The following is an 8,125-nucleotide window of genomic DNA, read 5'->3' as shown; positions in this document are numbered from 1 at the left end:
CTCTTTCTAGTAAAGACTGACAACAGTTTGAGTGTAACAGAGAACAAAATTTAAGAAAAATTTCAAGTATGAGGAGAATGTGGAAAAATCGGTATAGAAGGTGATCACGGCTTGTCACAGAGGAGGGGACTTTATCCTGCCCCCCAGTAAGGATGAGTTCTTATAAATACACTACTAACTGACAAGCTCAAAAACTTAACTTAGAAAGTTAAAATACACAGATAAAGAGACAGAGGACAGTCAGTCCTTCCAACAAATGGATCCCTTTATGCTGACTTCACGTACAATAAACCCTCGACACTATGAGGGATCTGTCCCAAACACCCTGACAGATCCCCACCTTTGAAAATACTATAATGGCACACATAACATTAAGATATAATTAATTTAATTTTACCAAAGGTTAATGGTTCTAGAAGTCTGAAATGATACATATTTACTTCTAGATTTCTTTCCAGCCACTATCAATTATCCCCAACAAAGGTTAGTAGTACACAGCATAATATATTAATAAGTTATACTGGAATGTGCCTTACAGGGTGATAGACTGGGTTTAAGTCTCTGCTCATCACTAAGTATAAATGATCACGTGCTAAACTCTCCCAGTCATTCAGAGAATGGGGAAAGCCACAGCCATAATGTGTGAAAGCTAGATGTCTACCCCACCAGCATCTAACTAGCCAAATGAACACTACACTCTCCAGGGTTAAATACCCCATTACCTAAGGGTGGGTGTGTGTTTCTTGGTAGTATGAGAAGTGAACCTGTAGCATCGGGGATGCAAGGCAAGGACTCCACCACTGAGCCACAGCTAAAGCCTTCCACTAATTTGAAATTATCAAACTGGGTGTGCTGGCACACGCCTATAATCCGAGTTAATCCGAGTATGTGAGAGACAGGGCAGGAGACAGAGCTAGTCTTGGCTGTATAATAAATCTGTATGAAACCCTGTCTCTAAAAAGAAGGGAAGGAGAGAAGAGACTGTTTTGCAAAATAAATGTGACTTCTATGGTTCAGATTCAACCAGCTATAAAATATGAGGAAAACTGCACAGGACATGTATGTTTTATCATTCCCTAAAATAAAGCATTGTCACTATAGCAGAGAGGGTAAATAATCTAAGGCTTAGGAAGCTGTGCACAGGCTATATAAAAATACTGTTAACATTTTATTTTATTTCTGATAGCCTTTCCCTGACCCTGAATTTAAATCTTCTCATGTATAACCTGAGATTATAGTCCTGCCTACACCATCATATCCAGCTACTGCACCATTTAAAAGAGGGTACCTGAAGATCTGTGGATTTTGGTAACTAATAATACTAAAGGAAGGAATTGTTTATATAATTTATATCGAGAGTGCACACACGCACGCACACGAACACACACACACACACACACACACACACACATACAAATTAATCTCAGCTGAGGGGTTCCTCCTAGAGCTTAGCACTTGGCTTATTGGGTAAAGTGCTTGTCAGACAAGTATGAGGACATAAGTTCTGATCTCTGACATCCATACAAAAGCCTTCAGGCATGCTCCTAACACAAGCACTGGAAGGGCAGACACAGGCAGATTTCTGGAGTTCATCAGCCAGTCAATGAGTCCCCAGGTCAGTGAGAGATCCTGTCTTTAAAAACCTGGCAGGAAATTGAGGAAAACACCTGGCCTCCACACACACTGCACTACACACACACACACACACACACACACACACACACACACACACACACACACACACAAACACACACACTTGAAGTGTGTATCAGTTAGTCATTAGGAAAATGTAAATTAAACCTCAATTAATACTAGTATAAACACATAAGATGGCTATGATTTTTGAGATGACGTTGTAGTCTGCTTCCTGCTAGACTGTCTTTATTGAGAACTGAGAACCAGCTCGCTGAACAACTCCTGGTCATGTCATGAACAAGAAAAGATAGTTTACTGCAAAAACAAAGAGGTGTTTTGGACACTGGAATACTATCTTCTATTGGTTCTAATGGCCCCCTAAGGTAAATACTAACATACAAATGGTAAAGTGGGGTTGCAGGGATGGGGGGGGGATTTCTCAACAGTCTCTAGAAAGTTCCCTCTTCTTATCTTCTTCACCTCCCACCAACGGAAGGCTTTTCTGTCACATTTCATTTGCTAGAACTCCTTCAGATTTGTCTGCCAAAGAGAAAATGTCAGGGTTTCACAGAAAGATCTTGAATCTTAGATGAGTTTTAGCAAGTCCATGCAGAGACATGCAGAATATAAATTCATGCTTAAGGGCCACCCCAGGGTTAGGTCTCAAACCTGGCACAGAAGGCTAACTTAAGTGCCTATTAGCATATCAAAGCAGACACTGGCTGCCAGGTTCTCCTAGTATCCCTCAGTCACCTCCTGTGACAGGGTCCTCAGGCTGGCATTCCCTGCCCCCTACCCTAAACTAATCCAGCCTGGGGCTGGGATGCCCTTCCCAGCTCCACTTCCTTAGATAACACTTTCCCTTCCAGTCTCTTGGTCTCCTGACTCTCCTCTCCTCATGGCTCAGCTCAGGGTCACGCTAACTCAGGACTCAGATGTCCCTGCCTCTGGCTGAGCTCTCCCTCACCATCTACAACAAACTTTCTCCTCCACCAGACCTAGGAGTGTAGGTAATGGCCTCCTTTTCCTTTTTCATCACCCACCAGTGGAAATACTTTTACAAAGCCTTAAGAATGGATAAAATGGCATATATAATTATTTGGAGAGAGGAAAAGAAGGATGCATATATGTACATAAAATACACTCAGCAGACCTTAGACTGCTGCGAGACTCCTGCTATGAGAAGTCCGAACTGAAAGATCAGGAGGGAAGCCCCAGGCCAGCAGATGAGCCAATATGTAAAAACAGTGTGCGGAATACATACTCTAAAATCTTTATGTTCAAGGAGACACAGCTATAGAAGATTTTCTAAAGGGAGTAAGTTAATAAAAATCAGTTACGAATAATTTTATTTTAGAAGCAACATCTATGGCTGATGATTTAAGAGAAGAAACCTTAAAAGCAGAGAAAGCAGACAGCTCACTGCCTTGATCCAAATGTGGAAGGGAAAGCCTAATCCCAAGGCTGTTTTCAAAGGTAAACACGCCAGATTTACTATCTGCATGTAGGCCGTGTGAAATGTTTTATCATCTACTGTGTCACGTCCACATCACCATCAATAAGAATGAGCACAGTGAAAGAAACTATTTTCTTCCATTTGCAATCATCTACCTCAGGGGAACCAGCCCCAAATACCAGCACTGACAGGTCTAAGTTGGTCCAAGTTTTGCATGGAAGCCTCAGTGGAACAGTCCCCATGTGGCCCTTTGTGCTGTCACTCCGCAGGCCACTGAGTAGTCTTGGAGGTCCACACAGCACTGCACCTTTCCACAGTCTGCCACTCGTGGTCTAAAAAGGTCTAGGAATAAGCACGGCTGTGACGGAAGGAAAGAACAGGCAAGCCAAACACTATTCTACACGTACACCAAGCAACCGAAAGCTCCTGGAGCAGGTGTCTGCAGGTGAGTCTGCGGGAGCAGCAAGCTCCACTCAAGATTCCAATCAAACTGAATTCACAAACTCCTGGGAGTGACCATCCCCATAAGCAAAGCCTTGGGACTCAGAGCCTCAACCTCAAACAAGCCTAATCTTTCTCTCACATTTACCTTACTCTTTTCAATTGATAAAAGATGATAGTGTGCTGTATATTATTTCAAACAGCTAGAGCAAAGGAGTTTGGGTATTTTTACCATAAAGAAATGACAGATATAACTAGATTTACACAATGTGTACATTACTGAAATACCAGGATACCTCAACAAACAGGCAAAAGTTTCTGTTTTTAAAGATCAGCTAAAAGTAAATGTTGTAGCTTTCAAATGAAAAAGGAAAAACTAAGCTTCAAGTATTACCGTGTAAAATTAATGAAGTGTCTTCTATGAGAGCCCAGGTCTCAGCCTAGTTATGAAATTACAAGCAAAGACCTGACCAAAGAGGCCTTTTTGACTCTTCAGTCTTAAATGCAAATTTCATGCTTTAAACAGTCACTAATTATCTCAAAAACAAGAATTACACCTCAGCCATAGTCTAAAATGAGGCTGTACTGACAGGCCTCTGTTGGACAAGGTTGCGGAACTATATCCATGAGGGGTGACTTCTCACAGGATAGGGAAACACAGCAACACAGAAGAGCTACCTGACATTGGTCATTTTATGAATCCAAGTTTCAGAAATACATGATTTATACACCTCCCCACCCCACCCCCACAGACCTAAGACACAATCTCTCAAAGGCTTTGCTTTATGACTTGTTCTGCCAATTAACACATTTTGCACAGGAATTAGGAAGGGCAGGAGTCAGATGAGCAGCAGCCAGCTGACCTCCTCGGGGTTTCTCACCTCGCAGCTCTAGCAAGTAGAACTGGTTAATTCTTTGCTGAGAACTCTGCTGTGCAGTGTAGGCTGTTTGGCAGTACATAATGCCTCTCTCCACTAGATGCCAATGATAACTATAAAAGCCAAATGTCTCCAGGAGACAGAGGACTCCAACAGCAAACAGGGTTTACACAGAGGCAGGCTTCGAACTTCTGCTTCCTTCACCTCAGCCACCTGAGAGCTGGTAGCACCAGTACGAATGTGCACCTTCACACCAGACTCTTTCTTCTAAGAACACAATTTCAAGTTTTCCTACTCTGTATATATTTAAAATAATTACATGAAAGGTACAATAATTTTATCCATTGTATACCATCTCACAGTCACAGAGGTAGCTTTATTGTATCATTTCTTAAACTTTTTAAAAACTCGCTATATTTGCAGGAATGATGACGGTTCATGCCTGTAATCCCAATATTCCTGAGGCTATGGCGGGACTGCTGTGAGTTCAAGACTATGCTGATCACATAGTGAGATCCAGGGCTGGGTGGCTACAAAGGGTCTTTTGCACAGGTCTCAAAAACCCACAGGAAGAAAGGATAGATTTTGAGACATTACACACAGGTAATATACATGACAACCCCCCACCTCTACCATGAAAACAGTGAACGCGCTCAGTCACCCCCAAATGTCTGGTTTCTTATACTTAGCCTAGGGTGCTCAGTCACCCCCAAATGTCTGACTTCTTATACTTAGCCTAGGTTCTTCGACTTGCAGAGGTTCTCAACTGGAGGTCAAACTACCCCTTCACATTAGAAAACAGGTATTTACAATTCATAACAGTAGCAAAGTTACAGTTATGAAGTGACAACAAAATTTATGATGGGGTCACCACAGCATGAGGAACTATGTGAAGGGGCCATGGCGTTAGGAAGGGAGTCTGGTAAGTGCTGCTCTAAACAGCCCTGCTGCTCTCCCTCTGTTCATGCTCTTCTGCCGTCTCACCCATGAGAGTTCACAGTTACCAGTTTATTCCTTCATCTATGTACACATGAGCATGTGGAGCTATTATAAATAAGGCTGCTGTGAGCACTCGGTAGGAAGGCCCAAAATCTCCATCAAATATCCGGCAGTATGTCTTTTTCATTCATGTAACAAAATTCCATACACTTATTCTGCTAAAACTAATAAAAACATTTAGCACAGTGCCATTTACATGCAAGTTGATTCCTCATCCTGTGCCTCAACTTCTGCAATAAAGCTAACAATACTTCACACCAAGTTATAAAGACCCAAAGAGTTAGTACCAATAAAACACTCAAACCACCAGGACAAGAGGACGCCCCAGTGCCACCCTGAGGCTAGGGCGGGCTGGCGTCATACACAAACAAGCAACAGAGAGGTGGGAATGATAGAAGAAGAGCTGTGCATGAGCAAGGACACAGCCCTGGAGCCTTGATGGCAGTGACAGGCAAGAGGGCTGGTGCATATGCTGTCACTACCAAGTGCAGTCGTGCAGTGTGCATCAGCCTGGAGCTTGTGCAGACACAGTCCCCCAACCTGCTGCCTAGCCACCCAGTCCCCTGGGCTCTGGGCAACAAAGGAACCAGGGATGAGGAAAGCTTCACTTTCTGGACTGGGCCTCCTCAAAGGACCACTGCTGCCACTCTCTGGTGACTTGGTCACGTTTTCAGGGAGACCTTTCACATCCTGATGTGAGTGGCGAGTTTACCCACTGAAGGCAATGTTGAGGCCTTTGGCCTGTAGGTCAGTGGGTCTGATACAGCTAGGAGCCATTGTTGACATCTCAATCCCACGTTACTAGCAAAGCCCACGAAGATGGCTGCTGCCTGAAGCCATATTAATGTTGGTGGATGTGGGAGAGATGGCCCCGCCCCTCCCAGATCACCACAAAGTTCTCGGTTTTTGGTTTCTGGAGTAGACTGAGAAAGACTCATTCCTATAGCTGGCCACTAGGAATCTGACGATTGAGTATATGGACAACACAAATAGACTTGTTTTTCCTTCCTGGGTGAGGGGGAGCAGGAGTCAAAGGAGAGAGGGCAGGCATGGGAAGACTGGGAGGTAAGCACAACTGGAGTATATGATGTGATATTCTCAAATAATTAAAAATACATTTTACAGGTGCTCTGCCACCAGACCAGCAGGTAACCTGGGGCACAGACCTAGTGAGTACTAGAACACTGTGCGCTGAGTACCCAGAACACAGGGAGTGCTTGGTGGTGGTGCTTGTGGCAAAGGTTCCTTTCAGGCCCACAGTAAGGGAGTACCCAGATCTGCTGGGAAAGGCTGTGCTCCCGGACCAGACACCCAGGCACCCTGCAACTTGGGCCAGCAGATAACCTGGGGGAGGCTGTGGCTTGAGCACCCAGAACACAGACAGTGCTTGGAGGCGGTGCTTTGTGGCAAAAGTTCCTTTCTGGCCCACAGTAAGGGAGGATCCAGAACCACCAATCCAGAAAGGCTTTGCTACCAGACCTGACTCCAAGGAGCTCTTCCACCTAGGCCAGCAGGTAACCTGGGGTATAGACCTAGTGACGTTGTGCAGTGAGTACCCAGAGCACAGAGAGTGCTTGAAGGCGGTGCCTGGGACTGTGTCAGAGAGAATCTTGATGTGGAATATCAGCTCCACGGGCACTTTTAGACCTGAACCAGAGGTGAACCTGACACAAAGGCCCAGGGAGGGCACACCGTGAGTTCTCAGGGAGCAGAGAGTGCTGTACCCACTGGAAAAGGGTCCATTTTGGCCTGGAGAGAGAGCCATATCCCCACCACTAGTATTCAGGAGCAGTAGGCAAAGGGCCTGGCTTCCAGAGCAGTCTCACAAGAGCTCTCCCATCTGAGCCCACAAAGACAACTGAATACCTACCACCAGAACTCACTGCTCACCCACAAAAAGCCAATCACTCAGAAGCAGTTTTCTTCCTGAGTCCACTGGCCCTCAGATCCACAGGAGAGACAGGTGCCAGTCACTGACAACAAGACCACATATAACCACAGACAACAAGATGGCAAGAGGAAAATTAAAGAACTTAAGCAATGGAAACCAAGACAATCTGGCAACATCAGAACCCAGCTCTCCCACCACGGCAAGCAGTGGATTGCCAAACACTCCAGATAAAGAAGACTCAGACCTGAAATCATACCTCAAGATGATGATGGAGATCTGCGAGAAAAGCATGAATATCTCCCTTAAAGAAGTATGGGAGGATCACCATAAACAAATAGAAGCTTTTAAAGAGAAAACACAAAAGTCACTCAAAGAACTACAGGAAAACACAACCAAAAAGATGAAGGAATTGAAAATGAAAATAGAAACAATAAAGAAAACACAAAAAGAGACAACCCTGGAGATGGAAAACCTAAAAAAGAAATCAGGAGTCACGGATGCAAGCATCTCCAATGGAAGAGAGAATCTCAGGGGCTGAAGACAACATTGAAAACATCGACAAAACATTCAAGGAAGATGCAAAAACCAAAAAGCTCCTAACTCAAAATGTCCAGGAGATCCAGGACACAATGAGAAGACCAAACCTAAGGATAATAGGAATAGAAGAGGGCGAAGAAAATCAACTAACAGGCACAGTAAATATCTTCAACAAAATTATAGAAGAAAACTTCCCTACCCTTAAGAATGAGATGACCATGAGCATAAAAGAAGCCTACAGAACTCCAAATAGAGTGGACCAGAAAAGAAATTGTTCCTGACACATAA

This window comes from Micromys minutus (genome assembly GCF_963924665.1).
Source record: "Micromys minutus genome assembly, chromosome: 1".
In the NCBI taxonomy this organism is placed as follows: domain Eukaryota; kingdom Metazoa; phylum Chordata; class Mammalia; order Rodentia; family Muridae; genus Micromys; species Micromys minutus.
The sequence above is the reverse complement of the archived record's forward strand: the minus strand, read 5'-3'. Positions refer to the sequence as shown.